Consider the following 23,702-nt stretch of genomic DNA (forward strand, 5'->3'; position numbering starts at 1 on the left):
TTAGAGTATTGCTGGTTGCCCAAGAAGAGTAATGCATTTTACATGTAACATTTAAAAGGAGTTTGGTGTTGTGAAACATACAAATATACTAAATAATATTCATACTATTTCTATTACACCTGAATTAGTCATCTTAATTGATAATAAGCTTATAAATTACGTTTTTGATGTCTGAGTTAATTTTTAAACCTTTTTATGGTATATTATTTATTTTTTTGAACTTATTTCTTGAAATATTACGAAAAATAAAACTTTTAAAAGGTTAACAGGCGAGTGCCAATCTATTGTATAGTCCACAAAATAAACACTTTTATGAATTTCTAGCTGAAAAATAATTTGTAAATTTTCAAGGTTTTGATGAATTTTGTCAACGTTTTAACTTGAAACAATCGTGCTAATGCATCTTAAATGTTTTGAACTGCTATTAAAAAACTTTAAGAGGAACCTTGCATTAAATTTTCAAAATTTTTTACAGTGTGAAAAAGTTTTAATTCACAAAAAGTTTGAAAATAAATTTACAAAATTTGAAAAAACCGTCAACAATTTTGTCCTAAATTTTGCAATGTATGAAAAATGCTATAATAAATATTTGGTGAAAATTTCAAGTGTTATTAATGTTTGAATTACACGAAAAAAATAAAATCTATTCTATTAAAACCATTCTCCATATCAATTTTAACCTCCCAAATGCAACAACCAGATTTACTTTTCTGTCAGAAAAGATACCGATGTCGAAAGTTGGAGCATTTTTACTAACCACTCCATTAACTACCCACGTGTATAGTTGTATTCCAAATCTAATATGATATATTTGTACACGTCATTTTGTACCTACTAACACAACACTAGGTAATCTGGTTTTTAAATACAATGTTTCATACAATTATTTTGAAGTCATACTCATTACTCATATATGCCAATTATCTAAGAACCAATTATATAGATAGTAGATCATCTATAATATGTTTCCTTATCGTTAACACAATGATATGGTTTTGGTGGTTTTTGAAAGGGCGTTTTTTTTAGAGTTTTTAAATAATTGTTTGAGAATTTTAGGGCATTTAAATCCAGGACATATTCATACACACCCATATATTAATAGCTATATATATATATCATGATCGGAATTATAGCAATAATCTATTGTATCATAAATTATTTTTTACTAAATTTAAAATTTAAAATGTATATATTCACCTTGGACGCACTCATGTATTAAGTATCGTAAATAAATATTTTTTTACAACGATGTTTTTGTTTTATTATTTTGTTCTATGATTATAATAATTCTATAATAATTTATTAATTTATTAATATTTATTATCTCACCATGTAAAGTTTATTTTTTTTATAAGCTCTGAACTATTAGTTAATTTTACTTTGCTTATTATGTTATGATATTGATGTATTTGTGTACTCATAATTTTATTACTGGAATTTATTTCCGTACATCACACAATAAATAAATACATAATATGTTTCTCAGGTTGATTTTATAAGAAAATTGTCGTATAACCATCACCACGGTCAATCATTAGTTTTAATGTGGACCAAATAATATTATATTATAATTTACTATGGATTTGCTTCATGAAATGCAAAAATTAAATACATATTGTTAAGTTAAAAGTCTTGTGAAATAATATTGAAAAAAGATACTATATTAAAGCTATTTTCTTTCTTAAAATTAAATACAACTAATGGGAACAACTATGACTGACAAAATTAAAACGCAATGGTAAAAAGATTTTATAATATTGTATCAGAAATGTTTCATGCACTTTGATAGTTTGATGTAAAATAGTAAAAATAAACAACTTGATTAATGATTGAGTTAAATACTTTATAAATATAAAATTTGAGATATATTATATGGATTTACTGAAACTGAAGAATACATAAATTAAGTGTACTACACAAAACGGGTAGGTACATTGTTAGATAAAGTTAAAATAATATATGAAAATCCTAGTTGAATGACTGTTGCAAAATTCTGCCTAATAATAGTAAATAGTTCATGGGGAAAATTTGGACGACTGATAACATTGATTATGTTATAATTAATGGATACTAGATGTTCTACAGTTCTAAAAAATGTTATTGAATGATTTATGATAAAAGGTTGGAGCCCAATATGAATGTGTTGCAAATGTCTTATAATTTAAAAAATTATTATGTGTCTATAGTAAATTATCATAATATAAATAAACATACACATTTATATTTACAACTTTAAGTGCAAGATTAAGACATTATAGCACGTTATAGATAAACTAAACAAATCTGAAGTTTATTATTACACCGATTCTGCAGTTGTCTGTATAGATAAATATATCTGAGTTGAAAGTCTTGTGATTAACCATACCTACAACCAAATTGTGCATTTTAAATTTCTAACCCATAGAAAAAAATCACTTTATGTAGAAAATTTTTAAAAATGCATAATGTGCAGTACACTTGGCAATAAATATATCCAGGTGCAAGCGTAAAATGCAGAACACAGCTTTGTAAGTTTCGAATGCTGGTTTATAATTTTTTAGAATATTAGTTATATTATTATAAACATAGAGTATTTTACTATTTTATATCAACAATAAATAATATTCCTCGAAATAGTGTATCGAAATCAACCAGTATCAAAAGCTCATGAGACACAATACACAAATTTTCGTCGGTACACTTTAAGGATCTAATCAAAATGAAAATTGCTAAACCATAGACAATATATCGAAACTAGAATGTGGTCGAGTGTATATAAGTGATTTACTCCGGCAGATGTGTGAAAAATAGATAATTTTCTTTAGCCTTAGGGGAGCCTCAGGTGTGTCTCCAACACCGACCTAGGTTCACAGTTAAGAATGACTTTACGATCGATTTCCATTGGTCACGGAGCCACGCAGGTGCGTGGAAGGTATACGAAAAATGGACCCACTGTGACTTCACGGACGTTCCGATTTGTTCTGAATGGTTATAATATATATGTATGGATATAATGGACATAAAACATAACATATTATATACCTGACCGTCACTCTTTCGGATGTCTTACGCCGATATGAGCTCGCGTTATACCATGCCTATATGATATATTATATTTAGTTTTCGGTACATGCACTGTTGAAGTCTCTGGCCGGGAGTACAACACCAACAACAATAATATTTTGTCACCGCGAAGGACGACCCCTGGAGCAATTACGCGCGTGTGGTCCTGTAGACGTCCTGTGAGCGTTGTACCTATTTATCGGTGTGCAGGGTGAGAGCCTCGTCTGGTGCAGCAGTTTTCCTATACTCGAACCCGTAAGAACCCATACACGGCGGCAACGCTCAAAAAGGTCGATCCGCCGACCGGACGACGATCGCTGCGGGCAGCGTGCAGCAGTGCCAGACTCCCCGGCGCGGCTCGAAGTCTCATAATACACAAACACAATTCGCCGCAGGCTCATAATAATATATACTTTATGCGCTGAAATCACGCGGGTATGTATCGACGTGGGGCATGGGTGCCGTGCCATTGTTCATATACTACTTACGCGTATGTATACTTTTTTTACTTACCTCCGATCGTTTTACGACCCTCTTGAACGGTTTTACACCTCTGAACGGCGTATAACATTAACCTACCCCCGCGAGTTCGTATATACATGTAACCTAGGTATCGTCGTTACACGAGCCCGTCCTATGCATGTGTACATATTATACTTACGAGACGTAATATAATATATTATAGGTGCACACCCCGCGGAGACCGCCGTTCAAAGAGTGGCCGCCCGTACACAGCTATATATACGCGTATTTTTCATACACCCCTTGACCGCAGACCGGAGTTAACCACCTACACCCAATCCCCGCACAGACTATACAATATTATATAGGTACCGTCGTATATTATGTTTATTGTTACTATCGCTGTACATGTAGATAATAATGCGTATTGTACATGATATGTTTATTGTTTTTCGGTGAATTCCCGAGTCGTCTTCGTTTACGACTGCCAAAAACGAATAAAAAAAATTTCTTTATACGCTCCGACCGTGTCCAAAATACGAAGAAAAATATGTATTGGTATACTTTTGGAATAAAGTAAAATACCTCCCGTGAGTCGACAACTGCGTATTTTCAGCGATTCTTTATGTTGCACGTATATTGTATGTGATATTATGTATATTTTATATAAATGAGACAAACCAGATTTGCGTATTCGTATATATATATACAATAATTTTAAAGTATTTTTATTTTTATTTTTAAGTAATTTACGAATTCTAAAAACTCAGTGGAGAAAAGTAAGCGACACAGATTAATAAATAAAAAATTCGAGAGCTAAAGATTCCTAAAAAATGTGGTAGAACGTAGATTATTCATTAAAGATTAAAGAGAGTCACTAACATCAATGACTAATACATTATACAGAAATACGTAGGTATAACCATATAATTATAGACATTTAAAGTTCGTATATTAATGTAATTTGTCCCATCTGTATTCTTTATTTTTTGTTTTACTACTCTAAGCCCATATCATATAGTTATACCATTTAAAGTTTTTAAACTACTTAAACCAATATTATCGCTGATGTTTTATTTTATTTGCAATTTGTATTGTTATTCGTCACGATTTGTTATTTACTATCTTAAAAATAACTATTAATACATTGTACTAAATAGTAAACTGTGTCTAATTGACAACTCACGTGGTGAGCAGTTTGCTTTAGACAATTGTATGTAATAAAGTTGTTTATATATTATATATATTAATAAACAATTATAGTTTATATATTATATATATTAATAAACAATTATAGGTACCTAAATTTATATCTAAATAATCTGAACTATACATCTTCACAAAATATTGGTATAAAGGGTACGCATTACAAAACGATTAATCTTTTAAGGGTTGTTACGGGTTAATTTAATCGAACCTACTGTATCATATATATTACCTACCTATATAGATTTTATGGGCTCTTAATAAACGTTTTATATTAATTTCCAGACATTTTTCTTTTTCAGCTGCTTGTAAATATTACTTAAGTAAGATACACCTACCTAATATCAGTAAAGATTAAATGTTTTATTTATTAAAAAAGTATTTATTTTATTTTAAACATACGATGCTTTAATGCTTAATGAATTAGCTTTTTGAGGTCAGTTTGGAAAACGATGAAATCATTAAAAATATACAACTTAAGATCATGCAGTATGAACGTAAAATGTCAGCATTCAAATCATTATTATGAATTTAAATGGAACAAAAGAATGCATAGATTAAAATGTATAACAAAACTGGTAGGTATGCTGTGAGAGTAAGTAAAAGCAATATAATATGAAAATCCCAGTTGAAGGACTGATGTAAAACTCTGCCTAATAATAGTAAATGGTTCATGGGGAAATTTTGAATCACCGTAAGACACCGATTCTGTTATGCTTATGACTTATGGATCATGGAGGTTTGGAACATAATATTAATGAAAACTTATGATAACGTGATTAAAATGTCTTATAATTTTAATGATCATAGTAATAGTAAATTATTATAATACAAAATATATAATCGTGCATATTTATTTACAACTTTTAGTGTAAAATTAAGACTACATAGCACGCTATAGATAAATTAGACAAATCTGAAGTTTATTATAATACCGATTTAGCAGTTTTCTATATACCTATATATAACGGTATGAATAAAGTTAAGAATAATCTAGTTGAAAATATGTAGAATTGTAGATAAAAACTGATTGGTCATTTACTGAAACTAAAAGTTATTATTATTAATTAATAATTATTATAAAACAAAACGGGACTGGTACCTTTAGGGTTTTACGGTTCCGATTCTGGTTCCGGTACATAATTATTTAATTATGGGGTTCTCGTTCCGGTTCAGGTTTTTGGAAAATTTAATTTTCCGGTTCTGGATTTTACAGCTCTAAATAAACGTAACAATAGTTTGTCAAAGTAGGTATTTATATTCAGTTCTTATAGCCAATAAATAAAATTGAGCACAAGCGATGGAGGTTAATAATACAAAATAATCGTTGTAAACCCTAATTTTTGTTATTTAAAAATATGGGTTTAGGGTTTAGTTATTTGTGAATAATATTTAAATTTGGTTCTGGTTAGGGTTTGGTTAACGATATTTTAAAGGTTTTTACTTCCAGGACTGCCTTATTTCGGTTCAGTTCCAGACACTTACACAAATGTCTACCTAATAATATGACTAACACTGCAGTTGTATAAGGGAATTACTTTAGGTTAGTTTAATATCGAATTTATCACAACCTAATGATGATAAGACTGATTAAACAAAATACTAAGAGGATGCTACCCATGCATTTTCAGTTCTCTCCGTCTTACACACGTCGGAGGAAAAAGCAAATTTTCGTTCATTGGTTTCAAAAGTGTGCCATTAGTTTTGATATTTGTGTGAATAAGTCAATTATCAAACGTTTATGCAAGAACATTATAAGTGTCGACTATTTGTTCGATATTTTAATTTTCAAGCAATGCATATAGTTATGTGAAATATCACAAATTAAAAATGCTCATATCTCGCTTGAAAATTAAAATATTGAATAAAAGCTTAAACACAGATAATGTTTTTACCTAAAAGTTTACCAATAGGTCAGTTCACTCTAATATCAAAACTAATGGAACACTATTGAAACCGGTGAACGAAAATTTGCTATTTCGTACGTGTATAAGACGGAGACAACAAAAACATGGGTAGTATCCTCTTAAGGATAATATAAAATCAAAATAACTAGAAATAGGTACTCGTACGAAAAGTATACTTATACATATATAGTTTAAACAATGTTAAAAATAACTGCTCTTTTCTCAAACATTCGTCATTCATCGATAGGTACATAGCGATTGAGTGAATATTATATAATAAGGAGACGTATACATATCAACTGCGATGTTGCGACAAGACGTAAAATTACGAGCAAAAATATAAAATGTTCACACACTTCGGTTGTGCGTTGTGAAACCGTTCTTTTGCGCGTTGGTCTCCGTTAACTGTCCTCACCGCCGATAAACGGATCGAACTCGATCGTTACACATTGGATGCATTTACCTACATTGATATCGAATGATTTTTATAATTTTATACTTATATTAATATGGGTATGTGCGATAATATTTGGTTGCCTCGATACCGAACCGCATTTTTCTTGCACTCTTCGGCTACACGTCAGAGATCGACACTTTTTCATTGGAATCGGCAAAACGAACCATAATAATATTATTATATTTATAGGTAAGTATCCATATAGCGTACTCAAAAGCACGACGGCCTAGACACAAGAACGCAGTGTACACACAGAATAGGACGCCGAAGGCTTCCGTTCACACGGAATATATATTATATACCTCCGTGTCTATGTATAATACGAAATACCTACGTATAATATTACTGTAGACTAAGAACCATCGTGGTTTAATCACCACGAACACCCTGTATGTTGCGGAGTATAGCTGACATTGCTATAGGTATGCAATAATAATACTATTATTCTATACTACCTACATTATATCATTACAATAATATAGTAGTTGAGATGTGGCGCATAATATTCCAGTGGGAACTCGCATCGATGTTATATTTTAGTAATTACTAATTACTAATTAGCAAATGTTATTATTATTTATTATTATCGTTGTTATTTAGCCGTGTTGCTGTTAGATTTGATAGACAATAGCGTTCCAAAGAAAGGCTATTGCTATAGGTACCTCGTACCTATAATAAACACATTGTTCTCGCCACTACGTGTCGAATCGCAATATTATCACAGATATATCGACTAAAACAAGAAAGATGAGATGATCGCAAAATATGTAGAGTTATAGCATATACGACACTTGTTGAATTTGAATCTATGACGTATATTATACAATATATTTGTGTAGAACAGCAACATTAGTATTATAATTACTATTCTTCAAAAAAGTCCAAAAACCTCAAACGTATTGCAGCATTATCAGAACACGTTCAATAATAATACATCATGCATGCATGCAATACCCTTGAAAATACTGTTCTCCGTATTTTTTGCAAGTGGTGATTTTACTCCAAGATTTCTCAAAAACATAAAAAAATTAACTTTTCGTGAATGCGATTTGTGTGTATATATGTTGCACGTTGGTCAGAGAGAGAGAAAAACAAATAGTGCACTGGGATTTATATGGGTTAGTCTATCTAATATTCAAAGGTCAATGTTGTCGAATACAATGATTTCATAACAATAATATAATATATACATCCAAAATCGAAAACGTTATCAGAACAAAAGTAAAGATGAAAGCAATTTTTTATCTGCCGACCTAACCTATCTTGACAACTTTTCGAGCACGCCATTCCCTATAGGCTTACCCAAGATTAGTCAAAATGTTCTTCAATATGTATATTATACACCATCGATTATTATGTGTGCTGGTTAAAGTATTAATATTATTTCGTATAGCGTTTGAGCAGCACAAATAATTTTCCTTGTTACAGTTATTTATAATTATAATTAATTTACAATAAAATATATAATATGTATAAAATGTGTGAAGGTCCAACAAAGATAAGACTTTAAAAAAATAACAACCTACAAATATAGACACAAATAAGAACATAAAATATAGTTCTTTAGTAATTCAATAATATTTTGATGCATGTAATCGTTGTAGGTGTCATTTTATAGTACCAAGTCCAGGTTCCTCATCCATTCCAGCTCCTTTTCTTTTGCCAGGTTGATATCAGATTAAAATATTACAACACTATTGTGATAATATTGATTATTATATAATATCGTTTTATTCTTTTTTATTCAAACCTTCAAAGTGTTGTATAATATTTAAGTACCTAATAATCAAACGAAAAAGATATTAATAATAATATATGATAATATGATCATAAAACTTCGTGGTATGAAGGTATTTTAATAACAATAAAAAAACGTTTTTATTCTTTTTAAATAAATTCCAATCAGACGTTTCTCAATAATATATTCAAACTATGTACCACAATAATATGTACTATTGTACTTCATACCTATACGTATTGAAATCTCTCAAATATCCGCCGTTCGCCCTAAATACCTAGTACCACTCATACAGTACATTAATATTTACTTAACTAACTTGATAATTGATATTATTGAAGGCAACTTATACTATTATTTGTATGCAACTTACGTGGTGGTCTATCCATATTTACCATGGCGTTCCGGTTAAACGTAGTGACTACAATTGTTTGTTTTAGAAAATAACTGAAATTGTTTTTGAGCGTAAAAATATTTAATTATTTACTGTTAACAAATCACAATTCAAGAGTGTAGTATTGATTTCAGTTTTTCATTGTTGCGCATGTATAATATTATATACATTTTATAGGTAAAACATCTGCAGCGACTGCAACCGTTTCAATACAGCATACTTACAATAATCCTGACATTTTCTTGGCATTTTTATGTTTTTTTCAAATTAAATTAACAACATTGACAAAATGGTAAGTATTTTAATAACAAACATCGCAATACCTAACACTGCATACAGTATATATAAGTATTGAGGAGTTCATCTGTGCTCAATATGTATTTTTAAGGTATCGTATTGCATTATGTTTAAATTTGAAATAAAATAATGTTAATTTTTAAAAGAACTCCTGATGTAAATATTGAATACCATACCATTGATTATAAATAGTATTATATTATGTAACTATAATCATTGATAATACCTATATGGCTATATATATATATATATTATATTATATTTACCACAGTTAATATTTTGATTTTATGTAACATGTAAATAATTTAGAGTTAAACTCTCTGTTGCCATTGGCCATAGTTGCCGAGGCATAATAAGTTAAAATAAAAAAAAATAAAAAAAATAAAAAATATTTTGATTGTTGTCACATAGCAAAGTCATGTACATTTAGATTAAAAAATAATTATTACACAGTTGTTGTAACTATTATAACTTATAAATAAAGGTAACACACGGTACCTATAAATATCGTCTTAAAAGCTATATATCGTATGAATATAGCTCGAACTATATAGATTAATGCATGTGAATGTCATATTGATATTGTTATAATAAAAACATGTTATATTCTGTAATCACTAGTCTCTGTACTAATATGTGTTTTAAAAATTACATTTTTAGCAAGTCTAATAATAGGTACCCATAATGCAAATAATGTATACCTAACCCAGTATAACTATTAATGAATTCATAATGTATAGTATTAATTTATAAATATTAATAAGTCTATAGTGCATAAAGTACATTAAGGTTTACATAGCTTAAGGTAACTAATATAATGTTCGTGATACTACGCAGTAGAAGTAAATATGTTAAATATAAATAAGAGGTGTTACTCCGTTAAATATTTTTTGGATCGTTTCCTTTTTCTATGTATACCAATAAGTCATTTAAGTCACAGATTTTCTTACGAAATTGGCAATATTGCATATTTCAAAATAAATATATGAGATTTTTAAAATAGTTTTCTAAGTAGATGTATTGCAGTTATTTAGGTACCTAAAACTGCTAAAAGTTAGTTGGAATAAACAAACTATGAAAAAATCATAAATTCATGAAGTTATTAACATCATATTCATTACTAAAATGTATGACCCATAATTGACATAATTTACTTTGATTCTGAGCCGAGTGAATCACAATGACGTTTTTTTTTTTATTAGAAATAAGCCTAGGCTGCGGAAGCCATTGGCTGACATGGTTTACATTTCTTTTTTTATTATACTTTCAATATGTAATTTTGAATATTTTTAAAAAAAAATTGCATCTTACGTTTTTTTAACATTATTTGATAACTATATTGTTTTAACTTTTAATTTCAAACTATATGTAAGAATATTGTGTCGGTTGCAATAATTTATCAATGCAATAAAAATTTTAATAATATTAATTATATTCCGAGTACATGCACCTAATGCCTAATCACTACTCTGTTCTGATTTATTTTATTAATTTTATTCTGTTCCTAATTACTTTAAAATTGCAACTATAAGAAACTTATTATACCATTTTATTATCAAATTCTGCGAATAAGACGCGATAGTATTATCTACATTTGAAATCGTTTATATTTAATCATCTAATAAATAATAATGTTTGGTGATCACGTGAAAATAAAAAATATTTTATAAATATATCGCATCAGTCAAAATATTATTAATCAAATATGGTTGAAGAATTAATTACAAATCAGTTATGTTAACATTTTATGTAAAAAATATATTGCACACAATCATTATTAGGCAGTTAATATAATGTATTAAATTAATTTAAAATGTATTTATTTTAAAGACCTTAAATAATATTTGTTAGCTAAAAACCTAAATAGATAAATAATATGATAAGTGACTTAGAAGTGGAATGTACTCTCAGATTTAATAATTATTAAATTATTTTAAAATTAAATAAAAAAAACATTAGGTTAATTTAATTGTTATATAGATAATTAAAAACCAATCAAGTGTTCAAATATATCTGATGAATTATATTTTGGCTTCATTGATTTAATTTTTAAAATCATACATTTAAAATATAGTTGAGTATAATTAGGTAATATAAATAAATATTGATTATTAATTAGTCATGTTTTTTTGATGAGATAATTACAAATACGGGCGTACAAGATAGGCAATGTATCAACTAATATGTAACTGACATTTTATACTTAATAATTATTGTTATATTCTTATATAAATCCAAAATAACTATAATATTATTACAATTTTTGTCATAATTCCTATTCTTAATGAAATTTTTATGTTGATTATATAAATAATAAATAACTACCTCAATATAGTAGTATAGTTTAGTTCCAAATTTCTCTGTAAATTAATCATTTGCCTACCACTCAACTATTGGTACTTAGAATATAGGTATAACATTTTATTTATTAAGTATAACAGGCTGTGTTTATACAGAAGAATTGTTGAAAAACATTACTTTTTATCGCACAATTTTGACTGCACAATGCACATAATTTTTGTCGACATTAATCGAAAATGATTTCAATTCGTTTCATCACTGACAGCATCTACTATATTAAAAATTAAAATATATTATTATTACAGACACATTGACGGTGAACAACTGTTGTTTGGGTGTGCCCGTTAGTCTATTTATAATAATCCAAGTTGTAAATATACAACAAAGGGTCCGTTTGAGACCAAAATGTATCGTTAAATGAATATTTAAACATGTCTTCCATAAATGTTTACTCTTCAAGAATATGTAGCTAATAATCAGGTTTCAAAATGTATTGTGTTTACATAATAATGTAACAGATGGACGTGTTTAGTTCATTGGTGGAGGCAAAAATTAGCCTCATAGTGTATTGTAAAATCAGAAATGACAACATTACAAAAACAATTTGATTGATGTTTTGTCAACTGCAATTGCGTAGGTATGTCGAACATATTAGAACTCTATAGGTTCTGAACAACAACAAAAAAACTATTTAAAGTTATTGGTTTTACTATGATGTTTCTTTTTTTTTTTTGAAAAATTAAAATTTTTTACAAGAGCAGTAAAAATGTGTTCCATTAATTCCATCACAAACATAGTAGGTACCTATGGAAATATTTTTTATTTTATACAGACTGGTATTTATAACAGTGAATTATCAATTAACACTCAATATTTCGATGAGTTATTAGATATTATACATAGAAATTAAACTGCGTGCTGCAATTTCGACATTTTTTTATTGCCATTATATGTTTGTTATTGTAAACAGTAGTTTTGATTTTTAACTGTAGTGTTATATTTTATGATCTCATAATGTAGGTATAAATAAGTATAGGTTTAACATAAAAATATTATAAAAACAAAATTTCTGACATTTTATATTTTTTTCATATTACTAACAACTGATCAAATTGGTATAATGGGAAAAATGTTAATCTTGAGTATTTTTTGTACTATCAGTAGTATTGTGAATTTGTTGCAAATCCCGGACAAAATATAATGTAGTTTATTTATTAGCTTTAAGCTTATTATTATGAGATGAGTTATTTAAATTCACATTTCCTTTATTTCTGGGGATCCTGATTCCTAACAATTAACACATGGCTTTCCAAACATAAATATTCTTTTCATCGTAAAATAACATATTTAGGAATTTAAAAGTTGCTTTTGATATATTTATAAAGATTGAAAAAATTGAATTACAACTTACTTACAATCATTTTATATTATTTTTAAAGAACTTTAAATCCGCATCCATTAAATATTTTAATTATAAACATTCTACAACTGTATAATGTACGTAATTGGTGTTATGCATTTTTTTTTCTGATATCTTTGAGAATTCGTTTAATATATTCACTATATAATCGTCTTAAGACTAGCGGAGTGGTTTTTTAAAAATTGTTATAGTTATAAAATATATCACATACAACCGATATTGGAATTTTTCTTAGTGCACACATTATTCGTATGCAAGTATGTATCGTGTTTGACTTCAAAACGTATATAGGTACTGTTATCAAAGAAAAAAATGTATGAATTATTCATAAGCCAAAAAAAAAAAGGTTTTTAAATAAACGTGGCTATAAAATGTATAATATCTTATATTTATATACATACCCACTTTAGTAAAGACTATTTTATATTATTCAGTATAAAATATAGTTAGTGGACAAATGAACAAAAATCTCGTATGATAATATTAATTTGATTTTTAATGGTAGGTTTATCTATAAAAAAGAATGTTAACCGATTAAATTCCACATGAATATTTAATTGGTTTTTTTTTCGAAAAATTATTTCGAACGTTGACACAAAACGTGCGATGATATAAGTTTAATATGAGTACATACATTTTTATGCTTAGAATAACAAAACAACAACAACCGTCATCATCTCAATTAGTAATCACGGTTATATGATGAGATATTCAAAATATAGACAACATATTAGTATTCATCGTGTTTCACTATTGTCTTTGATGGAATATAATAGATATTACATTCAGAAAAGAAATTCATTTTTTTTTTTTTAATTGACCTATTAAATAATAGCCAGTAAGGTAAAATATATGAAAAGAAAAATATCAAATGCATTACAATCTAGCAATTGTAAACTCTCCCGATTTTAATGACCCGTAAACTCTCCAGGGTCATCTCCAGGCGTTTTCAATACTCCCTAACGGATATAATATGTATAAAGTTTACATTAAACGTATTACATATTGTAAACTCTCATAACTTCGCTCATACATTATACTTTAAATGTTTACAATAATATGAACAGTGAACATATACATTTTTAAAATATAATAAACATTTAAATTTCATTAAAAAAAAATGCAATTATTTAAGTTATAGTAAACAATAAAAATAATAATAATTTAAATCAATTTCATAATAGTTCATTTTTATAATAATGTGAACATAGAGATTTAAAAAATACTGATAAGATGTTTTCGGGAGAGTTTACATTTTTCTTTCGAGTAAACATAATGTTGACCCAGAAGAGTTAAGTAGTTTTAAAAATCGGGAGAGCTCACCAACGCCAAATACGCGCAGTTGTTGTTGGTAATGTTAACATTTGGATAATGTAGACATTAGCCAGATAAATTCATCAATAGTGGTGCAGTTTGGCTAATGTGTAATTCTTTGTTTATAAACATGAAATATCAATACATTTGGATCGTATCGTTAAAGTTATACTGTCAATGGTGGATTCTATGTTAGAAGTTCTATATTTGACGTAAATGTAACTATTTTAGTATCTTGTGCAGTTGTGCAAATACGGCACTGTAAGCATCAAGTCTGAGGCGAAAAATTACAACAAAATGATCGAAATCCTTCCTCGCCTATTCGAGGCACTTGTCTTAAAACGGAACTACTCTGCAGGAATGCTGCACGTCATAAAATCCGTTCAACCCTAACTCATCCAATCCTGACAAACAAATTAAGGTTTACGAATTTACTGTCAACTTGTTGTAGATTTTGAAACTCAAAACTGAAGGACAATCATTGTTATAAATAAGATAAAATCAAGTTTTAGTCTTCGACCCAACAATTCGTTGGGAAACAAACTTCTTAGCCCGCGATGATGACGTCAATACGGAAAACAGACGATTAACGTTGCATATGTATACCGGATCTGAGACAACGAAACCATATGGTTCATTTGTGTGTATTGTAACTTATACAAGTATTAAAAATTGTATAAGTATTGTATAGTATTTAAACGAATAATGAATCTAATTTAATTAAAACACAATATGGCAGTATAAATGTTGTATAAATTCATTTTTTATAATATTATATTTATTTCTCAGTATTTGATTCAGTATTCATGCATTTATTGAAACTAGTACCACAGCTTGGGGTGTTGTTAAAATTATGGACTCGTTGCAGACCAATGTAGACAGACATGCCCCACAACTACCCTTACAGAACTCGCATAATAACTATTCATTTCAATAAAATATTTTATATAACCACTGTTGATTCATTATTTTTTAAGGAAACATGAATTTTGTTCTACTTGTTGATTATGAAATACATAGATTACAAAAAATAAAAATAAAAATATTTCGCTGATACTATAAAAAAGTTTATCGGGGGATATTTCGGGGTTGCTAAAGACTTCTTTGTACCTCCTCATTGCGCATATGCAATTTATTATACTTATCTTATTAGATTTATATCGGAATATTTTGAGTAATATCAATTAAGTACAACTTATCTGTAATGTTGCGTGGTTGTTGAGCATATGACATTCAATCAATGAATTACCTAAATATTTCCATTATATGTCGATGAAATATGAAATGAATCTATTTTTATAATGTTACAAGGATGTTTCCATGTAGCAAAATATAAGTAGGTAATATTTTCTTAATGGCAGCTGCAAGGTGGATTAAAAATATATAAAATGAATAAATAAAAATAATAAATAAATAAATCCATAAATCCACCTTGGACAGCAGTTATAAGCATTAATATTCGCATTCATATTACAGTTACGTGATTTCAACTTAAAATGTGAATATGTGATGTTCCACGTGTCCATGAAACATCACTTGAATATCTATGGAATATGAGTTTGCTCACTGGGATAGGTATTGTTATTTGATAATAATTGGGAGGTAAAAGGTTTATTATTTTATAAATTGTTAGTGATGTGTCTAACTTACCTAAAATCTATATTCTTAATTTCTTGTTATATTACTAATAATACACCGATAGCATGTACTTGTACGTCCTTTAACTGGCTTTATGCTACTCATTAGGGTATAGTTATTGCTAATGATTTATTTATTTATATTCCTTATTTTTATAACCTTACCTAAATACCATATTGTACTGAATTGTAAACTGTGTCTAACTGACGACTCACTTGGTGAGCGGGCTGATCTGTGATATTTTATTTTATACAATTGTTTATGTATAATTTAAATTATGTTTTATTCTTATTAATTGGTGTATTTTATGGTAATTACTAATTATGCGTCTTAATCATAACTTATACTTAATATTGTTGGTAAATTTAAATTATTTTATCATTCCTTGAGACCCTAGGCTAATGTTGTCTTATCCGGCTAATGTCGTCATTATCCAAATGTTAACATTGCCAGTAACATCTTATTATAGTTATCATAAAGTATCATTACTCGTTCCCCGTATTTGTTTTATATTTGTTCTATAAATTGTGTGATAACTGATAACTAATAAATTGCGGCTTGATGAGGCACGTTCAATCTGCAGCAATGCTCTGCTCACGTACCGGCCGTCGTTGCTAGCACTCAGATGGGTGACCATCTGGGTTTTTAGCAATATATCCTTGCCACATATAGAAACGTATTCTAACCAACAGTCCCCCCCCCCCCCCAACCATATAGTCCCGGGTTAATCACCTTAGTAATTGTAGTCTTAGTAAAAATAAAAAAATAATAAATTATTGTACCCGCCAAAGACGCGCTGTGTTATTTTATACTATTATATGCACAACTTTTTTTCGATTTATGAAACATAATTTCAAATATTATATACTTTGCCATCTTGGAGTGAAAATAATTTATTTATACCTACATCTTGCTCAAACAAATTGATAAATTATGATAAATTGGACATAGGAACTTACATTTGTATTACTGCAAGAGGATTACATTTTTTTTTTGTATTATGTTTATAACTTTACTGTGTAAAAAATAATGAAAAAAATAAATTAAATACAATTTTTAATTCGTAATTTGTTTCAATGATAGAAGTCGTATACGGTGTATTCGTACAATCGTACAAGATCGTTTTACAATGTAATTGATATCTAGTTAAAGAGTTTAAGAATGTTTATTGATATTAAGCGTATATGTTTTATGATATTTGTCGTGCGTGAATATTTTTCGACTGAATAAATATGCTGAGTTCTATCTAATGTTTAATAATCTCAATTTATTCAACTTGGAAGTTATTTCATTACTATGCGTTTTGTTATTTAAAACGTATATGCATTGAACAAACGATTTATTTTTTAGTGATTACCAACACCCATTTTAAATCTAAAACCATTTTACAATGTGAAATATAAGTTAATATATAGACTATGTGTGTATTTATATCTTATATATAGATGAATAATACTTAAACAAAAACGCATTATACATGTATTTTTTTTTAGCAAATACGCATTTCGAGTACAATGTTGTCACAGTTGTGGCCAAACACAGACTGAAACGTCGTTTCTGAGTGTACACCTCCTTTTATAGAGAACATATAACGTCACTGATCGACAAGTTATAATATATACATTTGTCCTTACCATACAATGTCATCTCTCCTTAAATATTTTTTTCTTAACAATTTTAATGAATTATTTTGTAAAAGACTTAAATCTCAATTTAACAGATCGTTTTTATTTTTTGACATTTCTATTGCTTCTTTATATTTGACTTTCGCTTATTTATGACTTGTTTTAATCTGTATTTTATTGTCCTCATATTATGAATAGTTTTTAAGACGCGTTCTGGTATTGCAAAAGATTTATCTGTTTCCTGATTTTTTTATTCCTATTATTGTGTTCTCACATAATATTTTTCCTATAGTTTGACCTACATATAATTTATATTGTATTTATTTGATTAATTAACATTATTTCTATTGCATATCCATTGAATTTTGTTAAACCTATTATTAATTGTTATTTTTTCAATTTTTAATGGATTTTCAAAATCTATTTTATTTCTGGGTTATTTACCACGATTTGTACATCCGATGATTTTCCAAATACGAATCGTGTTATAATGGCAATTATTAATAAATTCATAAGCAGTAAATAATTTTAAAAACATGTCTTAATAGCTTAATGTAGGTAGTAATGAAATAAAATAAGAAATACGTATTAAATATTATTGAATTAAAAAGTCCAGAATAATTAAACCACTTAATTGATTGTACTAATATTTATTTAATTTTAATTATTCAGTGTTATTATATGTATAAAATAGCTAATGACAGTTCCGAAAGGAGGGGGAGGGGGGGTTAAGAGCTTAAACCCCTCTGATATATCAAATTGTCCCTAACACGAATAATCCACTTCAAAAAAACATTTAATCTAGTATTATTAAAATGCATAAGGCCATGAGGCATATAAACAATAAACATAAGACAAATAAACTTTTTTTTTAAATACAGGTTTTAACGTCAACAAGGAGTAAAAAAAGGTAATATTATAATTTTACTAGAGATGTAGCCAGGCAAATACGTACTATGAGAGTTTTTGAAAATTGTTATCATTATTCTTAATTATAAACCAGCCTATTTTATTGTAGCCGATAGTACGCAGTCTCACAATACAATTCTGTAAAACATTTTTGTATAATTCTAATTAATTCTAATGTAATTTGTTTTTATACTTCAATAAAAACATTATAGATAATTCTGGCTGAATTAATTAGTCATTACGTCAATTTATATTTTACAGTTTACAACAACCATATATAGCTATGTAGCTCATTTATACCAGGCGATTTACCAAACTTATAATACACCTTATTTATTAAGAATAATTTTGCTATTTATGGGGTGGTACAAACTTATTTTTTCAAACGAAGACCAAATATTTTGTATCTACACTAAGTTTTCATAGGCGGCAGAAATGTTTTTTTTTTAAATGTTGACGTAGGTACTTATAGTATAAAATACAATTCTAACTTAAGTTTCTGAATTCCCAAAATGTGTGTGTGGGTACTAAGCTGGATAATAGTCCATAACATTACAATAAAATATATGGGTATAGAGTTAGGATATATATTAATATGTATAGTTTGTAAATATAATATATTCATAATTAATAGTATCGTTAAAAAGAAAGACATTTGTATGTTTCGAATGTTTCGATCATTAACTTCGAGGGAGGTTTCTAGAAATTGGAGCTAGTTGGTTACGTAGGAGAGCAAAACTTAAAATTATCAGTAATTTTTTAAATAATTGATAAAAACAAACAAATATGAAAGTTTTAATATTCTTGTCAAAATAATTGTTCAGTAACCTTGACTTACTAACAAATTAGACCGTCTTCATTCAGAATAATTTTCATTCATAAATGTATACGAACAACCCAAAAGTTTGCATTACATTTTTAATTTTATTATTATATAACATTTAATGCATGACTAATTAAAATAAATAATTATTATTTTCCAATTTTGCATTTTTTCTGTGTGAAATTTGTTTTACATTAATCTGTAAATCCGGTGTCAGAAGTCAAATGGGTATGTCATTTTGTAAATGAAAAAATTTGGATGAACGCTGATCTATATTCTGAGATCCCATGTAAATTATATTATGCATTTTACAAAAAATATGTTTATTGCATTTTAGAGTTAAGTAGTGACTTTTTTCGTATTCTGATATGATCACGTTGTGTTGAATTAAATATTTGCAGCACAACTATATACGTACCACACTACGACCAAGTCCAAGAATAATGCTTAGAAGATAATCGTATTTATAATTTATATATTATATATGCATTCAGACTAACGTACCGAAATGGGCAGACATAAACAATAAAATATGCAAATATCTATAATAATAATCATTTATGGTAAACATTCCATATTAACAAAATATAAATGGCAGTTGGTACATTACCTACGTAAAAACCGGCCGACCTATTTTTAAGGTGCGATGTAGTCGTGTTTGGAACAGCACTGAGATATAGCCAAGTATCCTAGTATACAATATACATAATACATATATACTACATAGCGACTATCCAGCGTGATATTTAACTGAATCCTTAAGACTTAAGTTGTAATATTTTATGGGCAGGACTCGAGTGAAGTACTTTTTAAATGTATTCATAATAATCTAAACTCGGAATAAACTATACACGAACATTTTATAGTACTTATAATCGTAAAAATTACATTTCATAATCATACTTATCCTATGGGACATTTTCACCAATTTAGGATTATTATCGTCCGTTGATATTAAAATATAAATTATAGCCCTAATTTACTTTATTATCCAACATTTTGAAATACTGCGGCAAAGTAAATATAATAATATGTTTATGGTGATAGCAACTTTCTTGGTTCTGTCTTGTCTGAAATATATTCGAAACCATTGCAATACGTTCTACGTATATAATGCGAAAATAGCTGGCACACGACGGCTTGGATCTATTGATTTATAGAACCATAATTATTTAATTGGTTCTCGGGTCACTGCGGACACTTTTCAACTTTCAAACTTAAACCCTTCAAACTCTAAATTTTTTTATTTTCAGTTGTATATAATTTTATAATTTTTAATCATTAAAACAAAATAATAATGGGATTAGCAAAATAACTACTATAAGTACCTATAATATAATAATATACTACCTATAGGATATAGGTAATAAGCTATACATTCCATAGGACAAAGGATACATATTATTATAATACATAGTCGCTTCCACAAAAATAATTTTTAAATATCCTTCAGCTATGGAAGAAGCACTTATGGAACATAACACTCGTTCAATTCACAAATTTTTCAAAACCATCGGTATTGCTGAAAAAATTTAAAATATAAGATAACTAACAACTATGTTAACATGTAAATAACTTTAGAAAATATGCATATATATATATACATATATATACATAACCATAAATTAAACATTGTAATTTAGCTAAGCTATTAATGGTAATGTAAATTAACAGCCTTTATAATCAATAAAAAAATCCATTGATTTGTAATTATACATTTTTGAAACAAATCTATTACAATCTATTTAAAGAGTTAATATAAAATACTTTAACTCCACTTAAATAACTCAAAAATATCTAATTTCGATTAGTAATATTGAATATGTTGATATGCTAATTTCCAAACTTTATCATATTGTAACACTTTATCAATAAATTATAAATTTACTATAAAATATAAAATTATTAATTAGTATTTTTGTTGCGTTTGAAGATTTTTTTTTTTGATTATTGAAATTTAATTTTTATATGTGCTTAAAAATATTTTATAATAGAAAGAGAAACAATATTCCCCTTCCCATATCGTCACAATGATGAAACGGGATAAACGAAATGGTAAATTTATCCATTAGTCATAACTCATTAGTAATTTCGTAATTTGCGCCATATTTACGACTATTTAGTTATCAAAACATAGTCTCTTACAGTTTTTAAACATATTATTGGATAGGATTATAAGATAAACATCGATAAATAGTGTTATAGATGTTGGTCGATTCCTGTTACTTTAGACACTCGAAGACTGATATATAATAGCAAATTATAATACTGAAAGCTGATTAACTGACGGAATATTTGTTTATAATTTCTACCCCTCAATACATTTAAGCGGACATTTTGTATAATTACTGAGTTCAAAAATTAAAGTGAATTGACTTCTTATAATGTTTAAAACTACGATTTTTATTTGGAGCATCTCATATAGGCTTTTGCTATCTTTTAATTTTAAAACCAGTTATGAGTATTTTAAGATGTATAAGCAATTTACAATTTTAAAACACTTTTAACTCGCTTTAAAACGAAAAAATAATACAAATTCTATGATAGATAATAATCTTACCTTAATCACATTTAACAATATTATGACAATTATAAGATATGATTTACAACCAGGGGAGGTAAGACCTGTCGGTGGCAAATTTTCCGAAATTCTAAAAAGTTTTAAAATTGTATTTAATATTTTAGTTGGTTTCTTAGTTAAAATACTTTTCCTCTAATCTACTGCCCGATATCTATTGGGGGGACAACTTTCTTTTTATCTGAAAGATGGGAACTATTTCCAGGTCGGATCAAAGCTCAAATTTTCAATTTACTTTACACTATATAAGAAATGCTAGAAAAATTTGAACAACGAATATTGTGTATTATTCAATAGCATATACTTTTGCTTCTATAATTTTGAAAGTCGGTCTATAACAAACCTACAATATGTTTTCTTTTCTTAAATAAAACAAAAATTAGCGAAATCCTACTATTTTACAGGGTGTGAGAGATTTTCCTGCAAGACATGTTTTTGTATATTTAAAACGCACCGGCTCCGACGCATTTCAGTTCCCTCGCCGACTTCACTATTCTCCCTCTCCTATTCCGACTGGTATGTACAGTAAATATCAGATATTTGAAAATATTTTCTTTAGCTATAATTAAGAAATTAAAAATCAGATTTTTAATAAATGTACTGTTAACGTGGAAAATGGGGGTGAGCAAAAAAAACACCTCATCGTATATTATACGAACACGCCGGGTCGCGCCATGGCCCGTTGGTGGTACAACCGTACACACGCGGAATGTGAAGAACCTGCATAATATTATTATTATCGTTGTAATTCGTCGACGACTTTGTTTCTTTTCGCGGGAAAACAATTAAATGTAGAAAAAGAAAAAAAACAATAAACTCGAAGAACGGTGCCCGCCGAAGGGTTGCAGGAATGGAAGAGGAAAGAGCGACACGCCTCTAGCCCAGGTATTCTCCAGGTCGGCCGGGCCGGTCTCGTCGGCATTGGCCTCGCCGCGGTGCGATAATACGCACCGCGGGCGGGCGCGGGACCCCGTTTCGTATTATCGCGATATTAATTCGATTCCCAGCTTGTGGTATTCTCCGCCGACAAAACGCGTACCGCACGCGACTCGTTCCGTACAATATTATTTAGCGGCAAGACGGTCATTACACGGGTGTTAATATAAAGAACGATATTATTATTACTATTATTGTGGGTCCGGTCGGAAAAGATACGGTGGAGAAAATCCGCGCAGAGGAGATGACGTGAGCGACCGCCGCCTGGCTCTGCCCGGTAGCATCTCGCTGGAGGCGGCGGAAGGTACGACGAGCGCAATACACCTATGTGCCGACCGCGAAGAGGGCACGGCGGCGGACCATCTGCACGACGACGACGACGACGACGATGTCCACCGCCGCCGCCGCCGCCGCCGCCGTCTACCGTAGCGTCTCTCGACGACCGCGTGTACGACAGCGGCGGTGGCGGTGGCGGCGGCGGCGGTCGCCGCGATGCGGTCGAGGTCACATTTTTGTCTTTGGCCGTCGTCGACGCCGCGTCGGCGGCCGGTTTCGTGCCATCCTCCCCTCCACCTCAGACACGGCGGCGTACCGTACCACTGCCACCGACGCCGACGGCAGCGCTCTCTCCGACGGTACGGAGAAAAATATAAAT

The sequence above is a fragment of the Myzus persicae genome, unplaced genomic scaffold, assembly GCF_001856785.1.
Source record: "Myzus persicae strain clone G006 unplaced genomic scaffold, MPER_G0061.0, whole genome shotgun sequence".
In the NCBI taxonomy this organism is placed as follows: Eukaryota; Metazoa; Arthropoda; class Insecta; order Hemiptera; family Aphididae; genus Myzus; species Myzus persicae.